Here is a 23,179-nt window from a genome sequence, read left to right as displayed (position 1 = left end):
TATTTCAATAGAAAATTTTCGATAAAATTCTCTTTCAATAGAAAATTAAAAAAAAATTATGTTTTAATAAAAATTTTTCGATAAAATTATCTTTCAATAGAAAATTTTCGAATAATTCTCTTTAAATATAAAATTTTCAAAAAATTCTGTTTTCATAGATAATGTTCGCTTAAACTCTCTCTTTTTGATACAAATTTTTATATAGAATTATCTTTAATAGATTTTTTTTAAATTCTCTTTTTATAGAAATTTTTCGATAAAGTGCACCTTTTATAGAAAATTTTAGATAAAATTCTAAAATTTTTTATAAAATTATGCTTTTAAAAACATTTTTCGATAAAATTCTCTTTTTATAGAAATTTTTCAATAAAACTCTATTTTTATAGAAAATTTTCGTTGAAACTCTCTTTTTATAGAAAATTTTCTTTAAAACTCTCTTTTTATAGAAAACTTTCTTTAAAACTCTCTTTTTATAGAAAACTTTCTTTAAAACTCTCTTTTTATAGAAAATTTTCGTTAAAACCCTCTTTTTATAAAAAATTTTCATTAAAACTCTCTTTTTATAGAAAACTTTCATTGAAACTCTATTTTTATAGAACATTTTCGTTTCTTTTTTGTAGAAAATTTCCGTAAAATCCTCTTTTTATAAAAATTTTACGTTAAAACTCTCGTTTTATAGACATTTTTCTATAAAATTCTCATTTGAGGAAAATTTTCTTTACAACTCTCTTTGTATAGAAAATTTTCGTTAACACTCTCATTTTGTACAACATTTTCGTTAAAACTACCTTTTAAAGAAAATGTGCCACAAAAAAATTCTCTTTTTAAGGAAAATTTTAGTAAAAATTCTTTTTCTATAAAAAAAAAATTTTTGATAAAATATTCCTTTTTAAAGAATTTTTTTATTCTTATAAAATTTTCGACAAATTTTATAGAAAATCTTCGTTAAAACTCTCTTTTTATAGAAAATTTTCGATATAACTCTCTTTTTATAAAAAATGTTTATAGAAAACTTCGTTTTTATAAAAAATTTTCAATAAATTTTCTTTTTTACAGAAAATATTCGAAAAAATGTATGGTTTCTGAAATTTTTGACATAATTCTCCTTACTTAAAATTATCGAAAAATTCTCTTCTTAAAGAAAATTTTCGTTAACATTCTTATCATCATTTTCAATATTTTAAGTAAACCACTAATTTTTTAAGTAAACCACTGATTTCACAGGCTCCTTTCGAGACTTTGAAAATCATTCTCTATCTCTATTGGAAAACCCTTTATTTAAAGGTAACTTTTTCTCCATTTTTATATATTTTTAGTCAAGTTCAACTGTATTTTATTTATTCCATAAAGTATGAGTTTCTTATGCTTTTTTTTAGTTTACTTTAGACTGGTCTTGCTTTTTGTATAGTACCTTTTAGTCTTTCTTTGCTTCAACAGTTGTTGAAGCACTTTACAAAATAGTAGTACAAATCATTATAATAATCGTGTACACAAAGTACAGTGAGTGGATAAATTAACGTCCACAAAAAGATATTTTGCATTCAAAGGAAAAACAACAACAGATTTTGCATTCTATGGATTTATAAACTCGCGTCACAGGTGAACCATTTTGTTATATAAAAGAATAACTAGAGTTATATATTAATTTTATTTTCTTCATTAGAAAGTTGTAATAACGATAAATTATACCAGCACTTTTGCTCACCACTGTAACTCCAACACAAAAAACGTTTGCCTTAACCATGACAATAAACACTTGTACCTTGTTTAAACTTTTTCTATATGTTTCTTTATTGTTTTCGGTTTCTGCCTTTCCTCCTCTAAATAATCCTTTATACACCTCAACCTACTTATCCTTATGTCCTTTTTTACAACAGTTATGACTACAAACAAACGACTATCATCACAGAGACATCAGAAAAAGGCAGCAATGTTATGAAGTGGATCAAAGTTTAAGGGTTGGGTTATACGTACGTATTTCATTTTTTGCCATAATTGTTCATGTTGTGGTTTCTGCTATTGTTCTTTCCATTTTTAAATAATTGATAAATCAAGTCATTTTTGCCAAGAATTTAAATGAATGTCTGAATAAAATTGATGTATTTTTTTCACTACTATGTTTCGCTTTTAATGTGGTTTTATTTTATTTGGTGTGGCAAGTAAACATGATTTATAATGTCAAAAGTATGATATAAAGACCAAGAACAGTAAGTAACAACCTTAACAAAAAACAATTATAGTAGCAACAACACAAAATGTTTTATTTTCAAAATGGTCATTATTAATTTAAAGTATACAACAATATTTTGTGTATTTTTTTGTTTTATTTTTGTTTTAAAGAAAACTAAATATTTTGGAAATAGTGGCCAAGTGTGTGGTTTAACCAAGTGGTGGGCAAGATAGGAAAAAATGCTCGAATTCATTTTGAAAAATTTATAAATTTTGAAACATTTTAATAAAACTTAAAACTTAAATTTTTCTTATAGAATATTTTTGATATATTTTTATAAAAAACTTTTAATAAATTCTCCTTTTATTTTCGACAAATTCTTTTTTTATAGAAAAATTTCGATAAATTCTATTTTTATAGAAAATTATTGATAAATTCTCTTTTTTATAGAAAATTTCCGATAAAACTCCAATTTCAAAGAAAATGTTCTATAAAATCTCGTTTTACAGAAAATTTTCGATAAAATTCTCTTTTTATAGGAAATTTTCCATAAAAATTCTCTTATTATAGAAAATTTTCGATAAAAATTCTCATGTTATAGAAAATTTTCGATAAAATTCCCTTTTTAAAGAAAATTTTCGATAAAATTCTCTTTTTATAGAAAATTTTCGATAAAATTGTCTTTTTATAGAAAATTTTCGATATAATTCTCTTTTTATAGAAAATTTTCGATAAAATTCTCTTTTTATAGAAAATTTTCGATAAGTCTCTTTTTATAGATAGTTTTCTTTAATTTTTATAGGAAATTTTTCCATAAAAATTCTCTTATTATAGAAAATTTTCGATAAAAATTCTTTTTTTATAAAAAATTTTCGATAAAAATTCTCTTTTTATAGAAAATTTTCGATAAAAATTCTCTTTTCATAGAAAATTTTCGATAAAAATTCTCTTTTCATAGAAAATTTTCGATAAAAATTATATTTTTATAGAAAATTTTCAATAAAATTCTTTTTTTATAGAAAATTTTCAATGAAATTCTCTTTTTACAGAAAATTCTCAAGATTTTTGATAAAATTCTCCTTATATAGAAAATTTTCATTAAATTTTTATATGTATAAAATTTTTGATAAATATAGAAAGTTCTCGATAAATTTCCATTAGTTAGTTAGTTTGAAAGGAGGATGTATATTACATCAAATCCGAATAAATACACCTAGGCCTCTATTGGGCCTGTTGTGCGCTCCTTAACCAGTGCCTCAGGTGGGAATCGAACCCACCACCTCCGGTCTATCAGACTAGAACACTAACCTACCGAAGGCCACAATTAAATTAAATTTATTAGAAAAATTTCAATAAATTTCCATTCAATTTGTGATAAACTGCCATTCAATTTTTGTAGAAAATTTTCATTAAAATTCCATTTAATTTTATGGGAAATTTTTATTAAATGTTTTTATGGAAAATTCCTCTTTTCTTTTAAAAGAAAAGTTTCGTGGTTTAATTTTTATAAAAATGTTTCGATAAATTTTACTTTTTATAGAGAATTTTCAATTATATAGGAAATTTCTATTCAATTTTCCTTTTATAGAAAGTTGTTCGTTGTTTTTTTTACAAAAATTTTTGATAAATTTTGTTATAGAGAATTTTCGATAAATTCAATTTTTATAGAGAAATTTCGATAAATTCTAATTTTTTTTCCATAAATTTTCTTTTACAGAGAATTTTTAATAATTTTTTTTTTTTTTATAGGGAATTTTTTATAAATTTCCTTTTTACTGAATTTTCTTTTCTAGGAAATTACCATTAAATTTTGTTTTTATAGAATATTTTCATTCTTTTCTTTTTATAAAAATGTTTGAACAACATTTTTATGGAGAATTTTCGAGATATTTTTTATAGGGAATTTTCGAAAAATTTCGTTTGTATGGAGAACTTTCGATAAATTCTCTCTTTATACAAAATTTTCGATAAATTCTTTCTTTATAGAGAATTTTCAGTAAAATTTCTTTTTATAGTGAAGTTTTGATAAATTCTCTTTTTATAGAAAATTTTCGATAAATTCTCCATAAATTTTCCATAAATTTTCTTTTTATAGAATATTTTCCACAAATTTTCTTTTTATAGAAAATTTTCGATAAATTTTCTTTTTATAGAGAATTTTCGATAAATTTTCTTTTTATAGAGAATTTTCGATAAATTTTTCTTTATAGACAATTTTCGACAAATTTTTCTTTATAGAGAATTTTCGATAAATTCTCCCTTTATAGAGAATTTTCTTTTTTTTATAAAGAATTTTCAGTAAAATTTCATTTTATAAAAAATTTTCTATAAGTTCTCTTTTTATAGGAAATTTTCAATAAATTTTATTTTTATAGAGAATTTTCGATAAATTTTCTTTTATAGAGAATTTTTAATAAAATTTCATTTCATAGGGAAGTTTTGTTCTTGATAAATTTTATTTTTATAGAGAATTTTCGATAAATTTTCTTTTTATAGGAAATTTTTGATAACTTATCTTTTTATAGAAAATTTTCGATAAATTCTCTTTTTATAAGAAATTTTCGATTTATTTACTTTTTATAGAATATTTTTCCTTTTTTTATAAAGAAAAAAGTTTCACTTTCTCTTAATTATTAAAATTTGTTATATTTACATAATTCGTCAGTGTCAGTGTTGCATTTGCTCTTTTTAAATTTTTCTTTTATCTATTTAGACAAAAAAAGAACTCATTGACAATTAGCATTGTAAAACAATTAGGTCACTAACAGATTTCAATGCACTCGGTGTATTTGGATTAGCATCCCCATACTAAAATTCACAATATTCTTATAACACTTGTGTTCCAAATGCAATTGTACTCATAGAAAAATATATAATTTAATTAGCAGTGAAGGCAATAATTTAGTTCGTTGGCAAAATTTATGCGCAAGAAAATGAAATTAAATAAAATATTGTGGAAAAAAGTATGTTTTTTCTATTAGCATAAAATCAGTGGAGAAAAAAACACTTTGACTTTTCATTTAATAAATTTTTAACATTCCAAACAAATATCATATTTCAATTCTATTTAGATGTTAAATATACAAAGGAAAATTTCAACTAACTAGTCACGTGACTAGTTACTTGTGACAAGTCATTAGCTTTATTTATTGGGTTTTTAACAAAATTTTTTTATTTTTTTGAAAAAAAAAAAAAAACAAAAGTTTTTAAGTACTTAAACAACAAATAAAGAATCTTAAAAGTTTTCTAATACTTTGAAGTTCTCTTCAAAGGTCTATGCACCCAAGGGTGCACTAATGCAACGGAAGAGGTGCAAACAGTAAACGAAATAAACAGAAACTAAACAACAACCCTTAAAGAAAACTAAGCACTCCCTTTGCAACTGTCAATTACTTAATTAGACATAATTACCAAATAAATAAATAAAACTTAAATATAAGTCATTGTAGAAATGTAACCACTTTCCTATTGAAAATCGCCTACACCTAAGCTATAAGGAATAAATAGTTAATATCAAGTGTGTTTACAAATACTTATATGTGTACATGTGTTAACGACAAATGGTAACTTTGGGTTCTACACCCACACCACCCACCTCTTCTTCCTCCACACCTTTACCTTTTACTTAGTTTTTAGATTTATTACAAAAGTGCAATGTCCTTTTAAAGCTTTAAACACTAACACGGAAATGCATTTTGTATTTACGAGTTAGTTTTTCTTTCTTGTTTTTTTTTTTCAACATAAAAAATTTAACTATCTGGTTGCACGCAACAGCGGCATAAAATTGAGTTCAACTTTTCAAACTACAAACAAACATACACTTTTATGTTTCAAACTAAAGGGGTTTTTGTTGTTATTATTTTTTTTTTCTTTTTGCCAAGTCAATTTATTATTTACCTCAAGTTCAAGGGATGAGTTGAGTTTAGAGTTTAAATGCAACATTTTACATTTTAGTTTATATTTTCTTTAAAGGGGTTGTCTTAGTTTTAATGTGGGTGGTTGTTATTTAATAAATAGTTGGTTTAGTATTTAATTAATTATTAACGAACATAATTATATATTTAAATTTCAAAATTGTATTAGAATAAAGGGGAGGAGTGCGGTTTTGCAGTTACCCCAACCATTGTTGAAACGATGTATTATTGAAGAAGTATGAACATTATAAACCCTAGATTTATCCATTGGCAAAGAGTTTTAAAAAATGTTTAAGAGAAAAATGATTTTGGACGTCCTAAATTCTGCTTAAAAGAAAACCATTATTGTCCATTACGTCAACCCGACACCAAAGCTAAATATCAATACTCTGTATTTGCTGGAACACAAAGAGTCCTGTCTATTATGAGCCAGATTATCGCAAGGAATCTTACCGAATTTAACTGATGTAACATTTAAAGAAAGCAATGGAAAAATATGTTGCCAGACATGAAAGGATAATCATCAAACGTGACGTATTTAGAAGGCAGTGGTGTAAAAATTATGCCTCATCCGCCTTATAGTTCAGTCCATTCCCCGTTCCACTATTATTTGTTTCGATCGATGCCAAACTCTCTCTTTCGGAAACACTGCACTTCAGAATATAAATCAAGAATTTATTAAAAACTAGTGGAAACCCGGTTCACTTTGCATCCATTTATTGGTCATCTGATTAATTTGGTAAATTTTCTTTTTATAGAAAATTTCAATAGGTTTTCTTTTTAAATTTTCTTTAAATTTTGTTTTTTATTTTTTCAATAAATTTTTCTTCTACAGAAAATTTTCAACAAATTTCTTTTCACAGAAAATTTTCGTTAAATTTTCTTTTATTGAAAACTTTTAATAAATTTTCTTTTATAGAAAATTGTCATTAAATTTTCTTTTTATAGGAAATTTTCGTAAAACTTTCGTTTTATATAAAACATTCATCAAATTTTCTTTTTATAGAAAATGTTCGTTCTATTTTCTTTTATAGAAAATTTTTGTTAAATTTTCTTATATAGAAAATGTTTCCTAAATTTTCTTTTATAGAAAATTTTCAATAAATTTTCTTTTTATAGAATACTTTCGTTAAATTTTCAATAAATTTTCTTTTTATAGAAAATGTTCAATAAATTTTCTTTTTATAGAAAATTTTCAATAAATTTTCTTTTTATAGAAAATTTTCAATAAATTTTCTTTTTATAGAAAATTTTCAATAGGTTAGGTTGATAGGAGGATGTATAATACATCAAATCCAAAGAAATACACCTAGGCCACTATCGGGCCTGTTGTGCGCTCCTTTTCATGAAAAAAACTTATTCACTGAGTATATTATCTTCCAGTGTTCAGAAACTCAGTTTGCGGGACGTAATTCCTAAGAATTTTCCAATCAGTGTTATTTCCGAAATAACATCACTTCCAAGATACTTGGATCTAACTTCGAATGCTTGACAGTGGCAAAGAAAGTGCTCCAGAGTTTCACTGTCTTCTCTACATTCGTCTGAATCCTCACGGCCATTTTTGTATAGATGTGCTCGTAATCCTGTGTGTCCACTCAGAATACGTACCATCATACTAACTTCAGACTTCCTCATTTTGAGGAGATTTCTCGTCTTGTTCTCATTCATTCGTTGCCGCATTTTCAATAAAATTTATTTTTATAGAAACTTTTTGTTAAATTATCTATTTATAGAAAATTTTCGTTAAATTTTCTATTTATAGAAAATTTTCGTTAAATATTCTATTTATAGCAAAGTTTCGTTAAATTTTCTTTTTATAGGAAATTTTCGTTAAATTTTCTTTTTATAGAAAATTTTTGTTAAATTTTCTTTCTATAGAAAATTTTTGTTAAATTTTCTTTCTATAGAAAATTTTTATGATATTTTCATTCTATAGAAAATTTTTATGAAATTTTCTTTTTATAAAAAATTTTCGTTAAATTTTTTTTTTGATAGATAATTTTCGTTTAACTTTATTTTTTTAGAAAATTTTCGTTTAATTTTCTTTTATAGAAATCTTCTTTTGTTCTTTTTATGGAAAATTTTCGTTTAATTTTCTTGTTACGGAAAAATTTCATAAAATTTTCTTTTTTGAAAATTTTCCTTTTTATAGAAATTCTTTTATAATTTTTTAATACAATTTTTTTATAAAGTTTAAATAAATTATAGAAAAATTTTGAGAAATAATCAAAATTTTCGATAAATTTCATTTTTATTGAAAATTTTGTTTGTCTCTTTCCAAATCACAATTTTAACTTCCATTACTTACACCTTAACCAACCATTTAATTAACCCAACCATAATATGGTTTAACCGACTGTACTTTCTTAATTGTTTTAAATTGAGATTTTCTTTCTTGAATGGTAAAAACAAGGGGAGGCTTCTTCGTTTACTGCGTAATTAAATAACTAAAAAAACGTGGTCAGTAAGAGATTGTTCGGTTATGGCTGTTGGCAAAAGGGTTGAGCAGTGTTGTGTATTCAAAAGAGGGTAATGTCAGGCTAATAAATGCGTACATAACATTTAACATGTCATGAGGTTGGGAGTGAGATAAGTAAACACCTGTGGCAATTCCTTTAAAATAAACTCAAATTAAAGTTAGCAAATTTAAATACATACTAAAGTGTCATTTCTAATGGATATGGGTTTTAAATAGCGTTTGTTATTGAAGTTATATACATAAATATGTTGGTATATATTTACTGAAAATTTAAATTTGCAATTCAGTTTGAAAAGGTTAGATTTTTTTTAATTTCTTATACCTTTCTTTAGGAATAACACCAATTTTTTACCTTTTTTTTTAACAAATTTAAATTTTCTATTTTTAAACGTTAAAACGATTTTCTTCATGTTAAAATATTATAACGATTTAAATTCTAATTTTATCTCCATACAGCAACTCTCACCCCTATCGGCAGATTAGAATCTAAACGAAAATGTATTTATTTTTAGAAGAAAAATATTAAAACTAAAAATATTTCATATATAACGGTTTAAGGTTTGTCATTTCCTTCCGTTCAGTAAGTAAAATAAACGTTTGAAAAAACATTAGAAAATCGTAAAACTGCGTGTTCCATGTCATTTTAGTTTTTATGTTGCTTCTGTTTTTTTTTTTTTTTTTTGCCATTTTCCTCAATATATGGGCATATTGAAACGTGTTACCACAACGTGATGTCTATAAATTTATAATGAGAATAAAAATAGACAAAAAATACACTAGACACCTATTATGACAATAGTATAGTAGTAATGTATTGGATGAAGGAAAAAAATAGAAAGAAAATTAACTATTGTTATATAAAAAAAAATATATATTTAACGGAAATTTAAATTCAATATAAATGAAAATTCGCACAATACTTGTAAAACAGAAATAGAATAGAAAAACAAAATCAAATGGAAAAACATGTCACACTAAGACTACAACGACGACGATAACGAGTGAGTGTAAAATAAATAAAAACATATAAAAACCGCAAAAATATACACATTCAAACTTAGATACAATAAAAGTAAAAATGCTCAATTGAACCGAACCATACAAATCTATGTGATAGCATTTGATATGGGTTTGATGTCGTCATCATTGATTTACAATACAATCATTCTAGCTCACTCACTCACTCTTGCGTTTGCATTGAAATGTGTCATATTGTCATATTTTAATTAGGAAAATAAGTGGAAAAAGTAGGCGCTATATTGTGTGAATATTTAGATAGTTTTTTTTGAATTTTATGTATTTCACTAATACTTGTGGTCAAACTTAAACAGCAGGCAGCAGCGGTAGTTAAGTACGTACTTAAATACCCAGCAAAAACATGTTAGTGACTTGTACTTACTCAACAACTTACTTTTTAATGATTACTACTTACCGTGTGTATTACTTAGAAGGAGTCTATTAATGACATACAAATAACTGTATATGTAATTATTTACTTTTTATCCGTAACATTTTGTTTTCGAACACCTTATTAACATGCAGTTGTGGTAAGTACTTACTTAACTACCTATTTGTAAGCGAGCGTGATAACTACTTGCTTTTAATGTTATCGTGGTTTTAAAATAACCTCTTACTTGCTAATGAAAGTTTTCGAACACCTTATTAATATGCAGTCGTGGTAAGTACTTACTTAACTACCTATTTGTAAGCGAGCGTGGAAACTGCTTGCTTCTAATGTAATCGTGGTTTTAAAATAACCCCTTACTTTCTAATGAAAGTTTTTGCTGGGTTTATATAAATAGTTTAGCTTGACACCTTTTGTGCATATACTTTGTAAATTCTATTCATTTCACGTTTCTTTTTTCATTTGTTAATATTTTTTCTATTTCTAAATCAATAGCCAGAGCTCTAGGTTAAAATAGCATTTCTAAGGTTTTATTGACACAATTTTCCAAAGTTTTATTCTTTTTTGAACTAGAAATTTAAGTTTTTTACCCTGAAAAAACATTTACACACATTTGCTACGAAATGACACTGACTTAATTTTTCCATTTTTTTTAACCTAAAAATTATTTAATTTTTTTCTGTTCTTCTAATTACACCATGTAATTGTCATTTCAATTATTTTGCAAATAAAAAATGCTTAATATTTATTTGTTTTCCAGTTGCTGCTGTAGAAAAAAAATTTACAATTTACCTTAAATGTTAAAACAACATTTACATCATGTACGAGTAGTACGAGACCAAGTGCTATAAACATGGTCTACTTGAATTGCAACCCACAATACTATAATTAGTCTTCATTATTTTTTGTAGTTTTCTCTTTTTTATGATGTTGTATGTTTTTTTGCACTCATTGAAATATTTGTTACAGTTTTAAATTTTTTGTAGTTTGAAATTCTTTTTATGTTTTAATACAATGCTAGAAACATAAATGGTTTTAGGGGAAAAAACACCTATTTGGCCACGATTTTATTGAAGTCAGTTTAAGAGTTCATTGACTGTTTGTAACATCATGTACTCAATATAAGATAAACTTTATTAAGTATTAAACCTTAAACTGGTTATGGAAAAGTGATAGTACTTTATGATTACGAATTTTTACAGGCAAAACGGTATACTATGATGTCTTGAGATTGTTTTGGTGTTGCCCTAGCTTAATAAATATAGAAAGGTACGGAACACCAAATAATAATGTCTTAAGTAATGCTGATAATTTAAAATCCTCAAGTAATACGTCTGGCAATAGGTCAGTTTATTACACCCACCCAGCTTGCCAGAATGTTGTATAAGTGGCGTGTTATCGCTGGACTTTTTTTCAAGTGCCATCAAAGGTTTTACAGCCTTAACAGGTTAAATTCCTGTCTCAGGCTTCCATACAAATATGACGGTTAAGTCGCTCAGTTATAGAATGCTTTTGTTAGTGATAGAACACAGCCCATATCCGACCACTCAGTACCGGTTCGGCCGGATCAGCCTTTAGGCAGATTAAAGCGCTCGGATCTACACTACTTGTAAAATCTGTCCTCAAATGGACGAAGGCGCACATCGCTTGCATTAACTAGGCCTCGATTCTGACAGACACTAAAGCGCACGTAAGATCTAAATTCAACATTCAGAGGATTAAGTTGCAAAAGACAACCCTTTCACAGGACGTAATCGTTAGAAGTACTACAGTCAGATCCATATCCCAGCCAAACTGGGATGTGGTAAAGCAACACCGTCTGGCTGTGTTCTTGAAGTCTTCAAAGAGAATCCAGGCACTCTTAACCAATGCGACGACTCTGGCTGGTTCCATGAATATAGTAGTGATGGAAGGTATTTAGAGGATATTGAATGAAAGTAAATTGAAAAAAGATCTAAAATTGATGAATGAGGTTGTACAAAAAGAAAAAAGATGAGCGTGTGTGTGTGCATGCTTGTGCGAAGAAATATGTTTTTGACTTTATATAGAATATTATAAAACTCCCGATAAATTCATTTGTACTCGTTTCATAAGAGAAATGTATTTTCCGCTCTATAAATTTAAATATTTCTCGTGAGATTTATATTTAAACTCAGGAGAAAAAAGATATATTCACAATAAAGTAAATAATTTATTTCGCTCGAATTAATATCTCTCTAGAGAGAAATCAATTTGAACGCTCTCCTTACTCTGGTTAAAAGAGTAAAGAATAATGCTAGTTCTTCAATTCCAACTCTTATAAGGAATGACAAAACATTTACTGACCCGAATGAAAAACCTTTCAACTAAACTGTTTGCAAGCAACTCTTACTTGCCGGAAAGCAATCAACCACTGCCCGAGCTTGACAGAGTATTAGTAACTATACCAAACATATTCTTTCGAACTCGTGCAGTTAAAAGGGTATTAGCTGATCTCAACATAAGCAAGTCTCCTGGGCCAGATGGCATTCCAGCACTGGTCTTGAAGCAGTGCTCTTCGACGATAGCTCGTCCATTATCCAATCTTTTTAGCAATTAATACCATGCCTGTGAGTTCCCTGTGGAAGATTGCTAATGTTACGCCAATCCCCAAAAAGGGAAAGGCTAATAACCCTGAAAATTATCGCCCAATTGCAATTTGTTCTGCACTTTCTAAAGCTATGGAAAGTACGGTAAACTACCAGCTTATTAGGTATTTAGAATCCAACAATTTACTTAACGACCGCCAGTATGGCGTTCGTAGATCGATTCTTTGCGAATAATCCAGAAAAGATAGAAAAAACAAATAAAGTTTACAGCATTAACTTGTATTTAGTATACATCTTCGATACGACCCGTTCTCAGGTTACACTGACAGTTCAAACACTGAGTCTATATTCTCTGGAGAGCTTTTCAGCTTCAAGTTCTTTTTCCCCCTCAGATTTTTGTTTTTCCGCAATTTTTCTCCACAGATATATGAGAAGAAACCGATAATTAAATCTCTAGAGGTCGACCATTAACAATTGCATGGACTGTCTTGCATATAAGCTACCAATGCAAATCCAATATACGAAATTTCAATTGCATCCACTTCATAATCACACAAATTAAATTTGCAACCAATTAACTCCGTCCGAGTTAGACCATTTACGGAGTTAGACCATTTATGATGTTGGTTAAAACGCTATACAAGTGACTTTTAGAAAATCCAAAATACACTGGCCCCCTTTGATATCCTTGATATCTTTATATCTAGATTTCTTATAGGTCACAGTACGATTAGACAAATTGCAGAACTTGTTGGTCGCCCACTAGATAATCTGTTCTAGATGAAAACCTTAAAATATAAAACTACTCAGACTATCAAACATGTAAAAAAGTCAAAACTGAGTTTAATTTTCTAAAGGATTGAGCTGTACTGAATCCGAAGCTAGATATCTCGAAAAAGGAAGAATATATAATAGAAATTTGAACTGTTATCTGAAAGTCACCAGATTGCACTTTTAAGATAACTTAATAGATAAAAAAAAAACGAAAAATCTCCTCAAAATGAGTAAGTCGGAAGTTAGTATGATGGTACGTTTCTGAGGGGACACACAGGATTACGAGCACATCTATGCAAAATTTGACGTGCGGATTCAGACGAATGTAGAGCATGTGGAGAGGACAGTGAAACTCTGGAGCACTTTCTTTGCCACTGCCAGGCATTCGTCGAAGTTGGATCCAAGTATCTTAGAAGTGATGTTATTCCGGAAACAACATTCCTGACTAACACTGATTCGAAGATTCTTAGGAATTACGTTCAGGAAACTGAGTTTCTGAACACTGAAAAATAATTCATTCAGTTCCTTTTATTTTCATGATAAGGAACGCACAACAGACCCGATAGCGCCCTAGGTGTATTTCTTCAGATTTGATGTAGTAAACATACTCCTATCAACCTACCTACCTAATAGATTCAATAAGTAAAGTAAGTCCTTACGTTATTATAACTTCTCAAATAGGTCCAAAACGGACAAACGTTTTTTCGAACTTGAGGTCACGATATTTGGAAAACCTGTTATGATGAATAAATTCTCTCACTATTATAACTTTTCTAACATGGCCAAAACGGCCATGTTTTGAGTTTTTCAAACTTCTGGACACAATATCTCGAAAATCTGTTGTGATAGAGGCCAGTTCCGAATTCAGCTTCAGGACTCTGATATCTCTGTGATGGATAAATTCCTCGTGCAATTCTAATATCACAAATATGGTCAAAACGGACAAACGGGATTTCAGGACACGATTTCCCGATACCCACCTGTTTTGATGGATAACTCCAGAAGTCAGATTAGGGTTCAGTGCAACTTTAGTTAAAAATTTGTTATTTAATCACCTTTGCCTTTACAGGGTTAATCATTTTTCACCGAAAAAAAACCTTTAACGTAAAAATGTTATAAAACTCTAAAAGCACGTGCCATCAAGAACATAGTTGGCATTATAGCCAACTTTAAAATTCTTATGCAACTGCACATAAAACTAGGACGAAACTAAAAACATCTAAAAAAATAATACAATAAAAAAATATAAAAAAATTTCGGCATATTAAAATGCCAAAAAATAATGGTGTATGGTAAAAAAAAACACTAAAACAATATTATCTTTAAATGTTTAACTACATTAAATAAAGAGCTAAAAACTCCTAAAAAAAAGATTTAAAATTAAAAGACTTTTAGTCTCTAAACTTTTAATTAAAAATAAGGATTAGAACAAAAATGCAAGAATTCTACAAAACGGATTAAATACAGTTTATTAAACTAAATATTTAATAAGAAGAAATAAAAAGGAAAAAAAATATTTAAATTAGTAACACACTCTTTTGAAAGTAAAATATCACTAAGACTAAGACAACATTAAACTCACTTATTTCCTAAGGCATTATTTTTTCACTTTTTTCTAGCCTACTCCTGCATACAGTACATTTCCTCTATGAAGTACTATTCTTCTCATCATAGTATTTAGCATTCTTTTCATTCATACAACTTTTATGGATTTCATTTCATATGCAAATTAAAAATGACTAAGGGAAGTTTTACCAAGTACTATTTCTTTATTTGTTGTTTTTGTTACTTTTTTCTAAGCTGCTGGCACTCTCAATAACCTCTCGCTGTTTCAGAACCTACATTTTAATATTTGTTTCACTGCTTTCATTTGTTTTCAGTTCAACTCTGCACCAACTCTTATTGTCGGAAATAATAGAAAAATGTCAGTTGGGAATAGAATAACAGCAACAGCAAAAAAAAAAATTAACAAAACAATAAGAAATAGGTACTAAAATAATATACAAAAAGTATGCAAAAGACCACAACAACTAAACAGCAATAACTATAACAACAGCAACAACAATAATAATTGCAAGTCATAGACAATATTTACAATAGAAATAAAATAGAATTTAAATAGAAAACCACCATTTACTTCAACTGCTATCTGATACAGACATCTCTTTTAAGATTCATTTCCCCAACTTCAATCGCTTGGCTGATTCTTAAGGGAATTTGGTATTCTCAACTATAGACCGAACTAAAATTCATTTGTAAAGTAATTGAAAATATTAATAAAAATAGACTGACGACTACAGCCGTATACAATTTGTGCACTAGACGCTAAAATCAATTCTTGTAAATTTTTTAAGTGGAGAAAGTTATTTAAAAAAAAATCTCTAATGAATAGAACGTAAAGGAAATGCTTGTTTATTTGCTTAATAATTTGAATTTTATTAATTAAAGATTTTTTTTTTTCAAAATTATTTTACAAACAAACATAATTTTATTTAAATTTGCTGTTTAAGGCTTATACAAAAATCTAATCAATCAAATTTGCTTTACTAAAATTAATGATTTTTTTAGCTTTTATTTCTTTAACATATTATTAAGTTATTAAAGTTGTTGTTAATTTTTTTAAGAATTGATTTATGTTTTATTAAAATAAAATTTCATGCTTAAAATTTTGCTTTAATTTAGACACGTTTTTTTGGAGGCTTGTTAATTTTTGCACAATTTTTTTCTTAATTTGAATATGGTTCCCAGCAACAGTAATTTCTTTGATCATGATCATAATTTTTGATTAACAGATTTTTACAGAAAGCAAAGATCAAGAAATAAAGTTAAAAAATATACTTCTCTTGCTTTGACTTGAACTGAGTACCTTAGAAGTGAGTTTTAGAAAACTTGCATTTATTCTCTACTCATTTTCGTTTGACGTTGAGAACAATGATTTCTGTTCAAAAATTTCAACTTTGGAACTGATTCTATCTGTAGAATTTGTTTTTTCATTGTGATATTAATGTTTATAAGTGAATTTTGACCATCAAGTCATTTTCTGAAGGGGACTTTACATGGGGGGGTAGGGTCAAATGAGGCCCGATCATTACGAAATGCCGATTTTTGGAGTAATACAAGAACATTTAACATATTTATGAGCTCGAAAGCCCTATTCGGAGGCCGTGGTTGTATGGGAGCTATGCGAAATAATGTACCGATTTTAACCATTTAACCATAGCCTTCGTTCTCAGGTCAAAAGAAGAGTATATGCCAAATGTCATCAACTTATCTTGACACACAGACGGACAGACGGACGGACATAGCTAAATCGATTCAGAAAGTGATTTTAAACCGATTGGTATGCTTTAAGGTGGGTGTAGAACTAATATTTTTGGGTGTTGCAAACATCTGCACAAACGCATAATACTCTTCGCACAATAGTTGTATAGGTTATAAATATTGACTAATACAATTTGAAAAAATGCAAAACCCCAAGACCGAACTATAAAATCTGGCATGATATGACGAAGAAAACAGCAGATATAACAGAGGTTAATCCCTAATTTTAAAGTCGAAGGATTGGACTTTCAGGTGACATAACAGATTTTATAAACAAAAATGTCTTCGCTCTAACTAAACATCTCAAATATGTATGACCAAAAGCGGGTGTTTTTGCAGATCGTAGTACTTGATCTGTGGAATCAGGGCTAAACCTTTTATAGGCTATGTAATCGTTACTTAGCGAGAAGGAGAGGCAAAATAAAGAGCCTTTGGGCATGGTTAATGCTTGAATGTTATATACATCAGTAGTAAAAAACTGCTAAAACAAGACTTCTGTCTGAGTTGTCAGAAAAAGTACAGTTCGACATTTTGTTGACTTCCTGGATTATCTCTTCCATGTAAAGAAATATAATAATAGAATAGTCCAACAGTGTCACTGAAAGAGAAACCTAGTTTAATCTAAGCTCTGCCACTACATAGAGAGTTTGAATTATGTCCTCACTAGCTATACCCAGTGTGCTTTGCTACCCTAAAAGGAATATGTATAAATAAATACCAGATTTATTATATGTTACATGTGAAAGATGTCAAGCAAATTATTGCAAGTTCGCCAGTTTCTATCTATCGCCAATTTCTATCTATCTATAAAAATTTGAAAAATATAAGAGTTTCCAAGATGCACGAAATTTTGTATTTAATTCATATATGTTGTGCCAAGCCACCCATTGAAAGTCCGCCCGTTAAGCTCTAAATGTTCACATGAATTTCAAAGCTCTCCATGTAATATTTGAAGATTCTAGCTCTAATAGTTTCTCAGATATACGATTTTTTCTATTTGATACATGTGGGGGCTCTAAGCCCCCCAGATGAAGTTCCGCTCTTTTTTCCTTAAAAATGTTCAGATGAATATTAAAGTTCTTCATGCGAAATTTGAAGAATTTAGTTCCATTAGTTTTCCAGATAAACGAATTTTTGTCTTTAATTAATATAGGAGGTGCCGCTCCCCTCATGGGTAGTCCGCCAATTTATTACCCAAAATGTTTAGATGGAAGTTAAAGTTTTTCGTGCAAAATTTGAAGATTCTAACTGTAATAGTTTCCAAGATAAAGGTATTTTTTTATTTAATTTATATGGGAGGTGCCACGCACCCGAATGATAGTCCGCCTACTTTTTGTCCTAAATAATTATATTGACACTAAAGTTCCTCCGACAAAATTTGAGGACTCTAACGTTCAAACATACAAACAAACACACATTCATTTTTATATATATAGATAAGAATATAAAATTTTTTGTAATTACTTCACGCGAGAGGCACCAAAATTGGGGACTCTAGCTATTATAGTTTTCTAGATATACATATTTTAATAATGAGATTTTAGTATTTACTTCATATGGGAGGTGCCACGCCAGCTTTTGCTGAACTCCCTATTTTTGTCCAAAATATTTGTATTTAAACAAAAGTTACTTGTACAAAATTTGGGGACTCTATACGTGGGACCTCGCTCATTTGAAATTTCAACATAAAAAGCAGTTATAACTCCTTCCAGACATACAGGAAGATATTGTGAAAATTTAAAGAAAATCAGTTTAGCCGTTTAAACTGATTAAATAAAAAACCCACTTAACAATTTTGAAAATTCTAACTATAATAGTTTTCCAGATTAACAATATGTTACATATGAGAGATGCCAAGCAAATTATTGCAAGTTCGCCAATTTCTATCTATCTATGAAAAATTTGTATTTAATTCATATTTGTGGTGCCAAGCGCCCCATTGAAAGTCCGCCCGTTATTCTCTAAATGTTCACATGAATGTCAAAGTTCTTCATGTAAAATTTGAAGATTCTAGCTCTAATAGTTTCTCAGATATACGAATTTAATTCATGTGGGGGCTTCATGCTCCCCGGATGAAAGTCCGCCCTTTTGCCTCCAAAATATTCAGATGAATATTAAAATAATTTGTGCAAAATTTTAAGAATCTAGTTCTATTAGTTTTCCAGATAAACGAATTTTTGTATTTAATTAATATGGAAAGTCAAGCCAAGTCCCCCATTTAAAGTCCGCCAATTATTCCCTAAATGTTCACATTAATGTCAAAGTACTTCATGTAATATTTAAAGATTCTACATGTAATAGTTTCTCAGATATACGAATTTTTCTATTTTATTCATATGGGGGCTCCAAGCCCCCCAGATGAAGGTCCGCTCTTTTTTCCTTAAAAATGTTCAGATGAATATTAAAGTTCTTCGTGCAAAGTTTTAAGAATTTAGTTCTATTAGTTTCCCAGATAAACGAATTTTTGTTTTTAATTAATAAGGGAGGTGCCGCTCCCCTCATGGGTAGTCCGCCAATTTATTACCCAAAATGTTTACATGGATATTAAAGTTCTTCGTGCTAAATTTTAAGAATTTAGTTCTATTAGTTTCCCAGATAAACGAATTTTTGTATTTAATTTATATGGGGGGTACCACGCCCCCTAACGCTAGTCCGCCTACTTTTTGTCCTAAATGATCATATTGACACTAAAGTGGCTCCGACAAAATTTGAGGACTCTAACTGTTACATTATCTCAAATATACTGATTTTATATTTTCTTAATGTGGGCGTGGCTCATCGCCCACTTGAAATTTCGAAACAAAAAGTAGCCTATTACCTATTCCAGACATGCAGGAATACGCTGTGAAAATTTCAAGAAAATCGGTTCAGCCGTTTAGTAGTCTATAACGTTCAAACATACAAACATACAAACAAACACACATTCATTTTTATATATATAGATTCAAACAATCAGTTCTATTGGTAACGGGAGACAACTTACTGCTCTGACACTATCTAGTCCTGGTAGAATTACTTATGATCCTATATTTCCACCTTGTTTAATATAACCTCTGCCCGCACATAGCGATTTAGTCCTCATCCGAACATTCAGATCTATTCGGGGCGGATGATATTGAACTTGCTTACTTATGATCCTATAATGCTATAGTTCCACGGATCATAAAAATTTAATATATATTTTGAATTATTTAGTGAACTATTTTATTTTTGGATTATTTCCGTGATTGCATTGATCGCGTCAAAGTCTTCCGGTAGCAAAACAGAACACGCTGGACCATTTTTGAACCAACATATCTATTAAGAATGTATCAGGAAAAACTTTGCAGTTTCTTGTAATGGTGATATAACACCGTCCGACAAAAAGAGAAAAAAATCGTTAGACACGAACTGGATGATATACTATAAATTTAAAGGAGAAAATCTACGTTTTTAGTTTTTCATTTCGTGATCCTGTGTCCTTTTAAAAATACTTCAAAGTTTTAAAAAGTACATTTTTCAAAAATATATTTTAAAATACTTTAACTGATCAAACAACGTCAAATTTGATGTCAAGCGAACAAGAAGAGTTGGGAAATACTTTGTATTATTTTTATTTTATACTGTCAGGATAAAAATCTGTCAAAAATGTCTTCTAAATTTTTTATCATTTTATCTATTTAAATTTTCAATATTATTTTTAAAAAAAATTTTGGAAACACATTTTTACATCTTTTTATTCTGACAAAATATAATAAAAATAACACAAAATATTTTACAACTCTTCTTGTTGGCTTGACATCAAATTTAGCATTGTTTGATCAGTAAAAGTATTTTAAAATATTTTTTGAAAAATGTACTTTTTAAAACTTTGAAGTCCTTTAAAAAGGACACAGGATCACGAAATTAAAAACTAAAAACGCAGTTTTTATCAATTAAATTTATAGTTTCAGATGTATATCATTCGGTTCGTGTCTAATTTTTAGTGTCGGACGGCGTAATCAATACAATGATATTCACACCAATTAAAAGAGATTCACTTGATATAGATATAAAGAACTTTTACGTCTAGTTCCAATACTAGACGTGGGAAGAAATTAAATGCAAATGGTATTTATAGATCGAATGTGAATGAATGTATGTCATCCATGGCATGTATTTAGTGGGACCCTATCATATACTGTTGAAATCTGACAAGACCATCATAGGGATCTTATACCTAATGCAACTCATTCGTTTGAAACGAGCATTGGCCGAAAAATCAACAGAAAATGTGTACAGACATGTAACTGTAAAAACTGTTTAGTTTAGAAGAAGTTGGTAAGTTTTACCCGCCTTTTAAGTAGTCCACTCCTTGCTCCTTCTGACAACTATTTGTTTCGATCTATTCAAAACGCTTTCTCTGGAATACGCATAATTTCAGAACAGTGTATGCGGAATTGCTTTGATTTAGAAGCATATGTTGCCTGAAAGATTGTAAAAGTCATAGCTAAAAATTATCAATATATTGAATAAATTTATGTTTCAAAATCGTAGCTAAATATTGGAAAAATAGTTCTTCAGAAATTAGAGAGATCATTTTATGCAATTTTTCCTCAGAGCATATGGCGAAGATCTTTGAATATTGCTAGACACGCACCGAGGTCTTTGGACGACTATTTGGGTATTTCGGATCAGCGTATTAGCTATTGTTGTTAAAGTTTCACTATTAACAAGTGTTATAGTTGATATAAGTATCTATCGCTTAACCCAGAGTACGACTCGGATCATTCGAATATCAAATTATCGTGTAAATGAGTCTTAGTTTACTGCACATTTTTAGAGTGTAGTATTAAGTTTTTTTTTAATAATAATATACTGTCAACCATTTATTGTGCTCTTATAATGAGATTTTAATTATATCTAGCTGAAATTTCATTTACAATTAACAAAATTAAAGAAATATTTACGTAATTTAAGAATAATAACTAAATTTTTAAATTAACACTTTCTTCACTCCTTAAAATAATCATATCTATTACAATATTATGAAGAAAATCGTACTTACCACTAATGACATTAACCAGTTATACGGAAATAGCAAACAGTCTCTTTATATCCTGAAACATAAAATATGTTGACAATGCTGATGTTGAGGATTTATTTTTAATTTTGATCAAAATCTCCGGTTTATATGACACTTTTTTTCCTTAAACAATGGAATTCTGTTTTATTTTTTTTACGAATTTCCTTTTATGTTTTGATATGGATACATTTATTTTTTAAATTATTTTTAGTCGTAGTAGTATTTTGTTCAACATACGGTTGGTTGAATATTTCGGGGATTCTTCTTGTACTTCGCACACCTTATAATAATCGTAGGAAAAACTAAAATGCTGCAGTTGCTGTGAATGTGTTTACGAATACTAATATACTTCTAATACAAATGCACAATTTATTATCCTTTCTTTTTTTTTGGGTAGAAATGATTTGGTTGGCATGCAGAGTAGATATGAGTTGGTGTGTCTGTGTTGGAGTATAAAATTTACTCTCGAAATACAACAAACACACGTAAAGAAAAAATAAACTGAACGGTGCAGGCAGTTTTAGAATTTTTGCGACTGTTGCTAAAATAAAAATTCGTTTTATTTTGGTGTTTACTTTCTTTATTGCTGTTTATGAAGACTTTTTTATACCCAAAAGTGGCAAAAACACAAGTGCTTTTTTGGTTGTTGTTTTATGCTGAAATGTTGTTGTGTGTATGCTTTTTAAGGATGTCTGATAGAGAGGATTATTTCTTATTTTTTTACTTTTTGTTTTGATTACCAAGGTATGAGGACAATTTTATAGACACAAAGGTTTTTTGATTTTAAACATGTAGTTTTTTTTTTAATAAATTTTACTTTTTTGTTTTAAGGACTTTAAGAAACCAGACTTTATTTGCAAAATGGCACTTAAGGCTTTTTTTAATATTAATCAATAATTTGTTTATTTTAAGGTATTTTAATTATTAATTTTAAATCTGAATTCCTTAATCAACATTCTCCTGCTAATGTTAGCACTAAAACGTTAGCGAAACCATTTAATTTATTTACTAGAATTATTCACACTTGATCTAGTTGTCTTCTTTCTTTGATTCTTTCTGTGAATCTTTTAAAATGTTTGTCTAACGTGTATATAATTTATATTCACTTCACTTTTGTTTTCGATCACTTCTAGACGTATTTATCTTCCATCGTTCACAACAATTCGTTTCAGACTGATTGGAACTTCAGCAAACAGACAACCAACAAGCCACACACTGCTAACAAAACAACAAACGTTCTTCTTCTTTGTCGTCGTATTCGCATACAAACAAAACAATAACAACAACTTGCTTCTGCTGCTACCGCGCACACTAGTGTTCAGTTTCTGCTTCTGTTTTCCCGTGTTTTGTTTTTGTTTATATTTACTATACTACGTTCGGATAGATGGCCACTATACTTTATTTTTGCTCTTAACCAACACACCGCATTATCGTATTAGATTCGTATAACGTAATGTCAGATACAGATGCAGATAGAATAAAGCAGTATGTGAGAGAGAGAATTC

General features: G+C 28.4%; 1 protein-coding gene across 12 annotated transcripts in view; it reads right to left on the bottom strand.

Moving 5' to 3' along the window:
- LOC119601014 (proton channel OtopLc) overlaps positions 1-22,864 on the bottom strand; it is a 107,307-nt gene extending 84,443 nt beyond the window's left edge. For 6 of the 12 annotated variants that reach the window (XM_037951644.1, XM_037951646.1, XM_037951651.1 and 3 more), the window contains exon 1: positions 21,657-22,863. The gene's annotated coding sequence lies outside the window, so the exon portion shown is untranslated. Of the gene's footprint in view, positions 1-21,656 lie in introns of all 12 variants that reach the window. The other 6 variants (XM_037951645.1, XM_037951642.1, XM_037951649.1 and 3 more) reach the window with 2 other exon arrangements.
- Between the last annotated feature and the right edge of the window lie 315 nt (positions 22,865-23,179).

The sequence above is a fragment of the Lucilia sericata genome, unplaced genomic scaffold (assembly GCF_015586225.1).
Source record: "Lucilia sericata isolate MDLA Ls3-8-SP2 unplaced genomic scaffold, ASM1558622v1 Contig000135F_arrow, whole genome shotgun sequence".
Taxonomy (NCBI): domain Eukaryota; kingdom Metazoa; phylum Arthropoda; class Insecta; order Diptera; family Calliphoridae; genus Lucilia; species Lucilia sericata.
Note: the sequence above shows the minus strand (reverse complement) of the source record. Positions and strands in the feature narration are given on the sequence as shown.